General features: G+C 33.3%; 1 long non-coding RNA gene across 1 annotated transcript; it reads right to left on the bottom strand.

The window, feature by feature from the left end:
• Positions 1–839: 839 nt before the first annotated feature.
• Positions 840–1,760, bottom strand: LOC142242732 (uncharacterized). Its single transcript, XR_012724168.1, has 3 exons — positions 1,526–1,760; positions 1,026–1,363; positions 840–946 (listed from the first exon to the last, which is right to left on the bottom strand). It is a non-coding gene; the product is annotated as an uncharacterized LOC142242732 (long non-coding RNA).
• Positions 1,761–2,485: the final 725 nt, after the last annotated feature.

Raw genomic sequence — 2,485 nt, 5'->3', positions numbered from 1 at the left:
CTTCGGCCTGGCCGAACTTACGGCCGTATATACTTGTTTTTTATCTTGCTTCGACTGAAATTTTTTTCCAACTTGTTACTTCTAGTTGTCTCTATGGAAAATTTTGTCAGAATTTTACTTCTAAAGAAAAGGTTGTCCAAATTTTTGTTATAGGAAAGTCGCCGAATTTTTATTTCTGTAGGAAATTGGTACGAAGTTGTATTTCTGTAGCAAATATGTCAAAATTTTATTTCCATGGGGATTTTGGTAAAATTCTATTCCTGCGAGAATTATACGAAGTTTTGTTTCTTTAGTTAAGTATTGGAGGTTTTGATTTCTATATAGATTTTGTTTGGTTTCGAATTTTAGTTCTACAGAACAGTTTGACGGAATTTTATTTCTGCAGGAAAAATAATTTGCCTTAAAAACGTTAGTTCTTTAGTAAATTTTGATAACATTTTATCTCTATAGAAAGTTGGTAAACTTTTGTTTCCATAAATAGTTTTCGCAGAGGTTGAGTGCCATACATTTTTTTTTTCCGAAATATTTGGGATATTTTTGTGTTTATATGAGTTTTTTTTTTGTTGACGAATTGTTTGATTCAATTGACTTTGTAAATTTGTTGCGTTTGCCAGGACAATGAGGGTTTTTGGAATGAATTGGTACTGGTGTTAATATGTTTTTGTCAAGCGTTTTTTTTGTTTTTTTTTTTCCAACCGAGATAGACTACGTCAGCAATGGCAGTAGCTGGAGGTAGTTTTATGTTCAAGCAAGAACATAATTGACGTTTACAATCAGTTTCAATTGGATTTTTTTTATGCTTCACCAGATCAAGTGTAAAGCCAATTGTATCAATCAATTTCGCGGCAAAACAAAGTAATTTTTGATTTAAATAGAAGAGAGAGTGACTTACCAGAGTCCTGGTCGGCGGTATGTGTGTGTGGTAGTGGTGACGTTGAAGCGGCGGCTGGTAAAAGTCGAAATAAGGAATTAGTATAAGGTATTTTTAGATTAATTTATTTATACATTACGGTGATACGGTGTACCTTTACCTATCCAGCGGGGTACCTTTATGTGTAGACGAATAGGAGGCCTTGGGGCATTCAACTTGGTCCAACCTGAAATGAAATTTAAAAAAAAAGTCGAATTAGTAGAAGTCCGGAATAGTGAGATTTCGGAACTGATACTTTCCTTATGGCAGTTTGGCCCAGGGTTTCCAAAAAAAAAAGGGCGGTCTACTACTGTTTAGCATTGCCTGCAGGAATTGGTGGCCGATGTGGTCCGTATTTCAGGGATGGCGGCAGTTAGAAGTGGCATTCAGGTTTTGAGTTTTTTTCTCCTTTTTAGATGGGGGTAACATTTCCTTGGTGTGATGTAAATTATTCTGAAAGTAAGGAAAATGGAAATTATTAGGGATGATAACAGGTAAAGTGGTTAGGTTGGTGGCAATAGTGTAAAAAGGCAATTCGTATAATGAAAGGTAGTAAAAGAGTAAAGTTTTTGGGTTGTTCTTTGTATTCTTTATTGACTCAAGAAATAGTCATACCGATTTTTCATAGTATATTTTGGTGGAATATTATAACAAGGACTGGAGCAAAACGTAGTGGATAAATTTTGGATTTTATGTTTTTTTTTTCATAAAAATAGCGGTTTGCTTCATACGCTCACTATATTTCACCTATAGTTTACTTTAATCACAGGGTTTTTGTTTTGAGAGTCATATTTAATATCAATAGTAATGTGTTTCCACGCAAGAAGTTTCACAATAGTATTTATTTTTCACACAGCTGTTGTCTTACTTAACCAACACAGAAAGAAATTCTCAGACACCGGTCATTGACCTCACCGTAGTTTTTACGCACTCATTACACTTTTCATCTTTCACATTAGGGTTATTTCAGTAAAATTCAATTTGATCAGTTTCCGCCCAGTATGTTTTTCTTTTTGCACAAGAGTTCAATATAATTTTTCATTTTATTTTAACGACACCATGAAAGTGCTCACTTTGTTTTCATTTCGTTTTTAATTTCTCCTTATTCAGTTTCCGTCCGTCCGTTTTTCACTTTCTTTTATTTTTTTTTTCATTTACCACTTCCACTTGTTGTAGTTTGGTTTTCACACTATTTCATTTGCACAGTTACATATTTCACTTTTTCCCAAAGTTTTTATACTTTAGAATAAGTGCCGTTGATTCGATAAAGTGTTGATAGATTTATTATATATAGCGCTTGAATATTTATATTCTATAATGGCATGGTGATCATGATTGCTGTGTTTATTATATGCGTTTATATGATTAACAATGCGAAAGATTCAGGATACCTTCGGGACCCGTCTTGAAACACGGACCAAGGAGTCTAACATATTTGCAAGTTATTGGGAATTAGAAAACCTAATAGCGTAATTAACATAACTATTATGGGATTAGTTTTTAGTCTAGAAATAGTCTATTAATTCAATCCCGGGGCGTTCTATCAGTTATGCATAATAATATTTATATTATTTA

This window comes from Haematobia irritans, unplaced genomic scaffold (assembly GCF_050003625.1).
Source record: "Haematobia irritans isolate KBUSLIRL unplaced genomic scaffold, ASM5000362v1 scaffold_6, whole genome shotgun sequence".
Classification (NCBI taxonomy): domain Eukaryota; kingdom Metazoa; phylum Arthropoda; class Insecta; order Diptera; family Muscidae; genus Haematobia; species Haematobia irritans.
The sequence above is the reverse complement of the archived record's forward strand: the minus strand, read 5'-3'. Positions and strand labels throughout refer to the sequence as shown.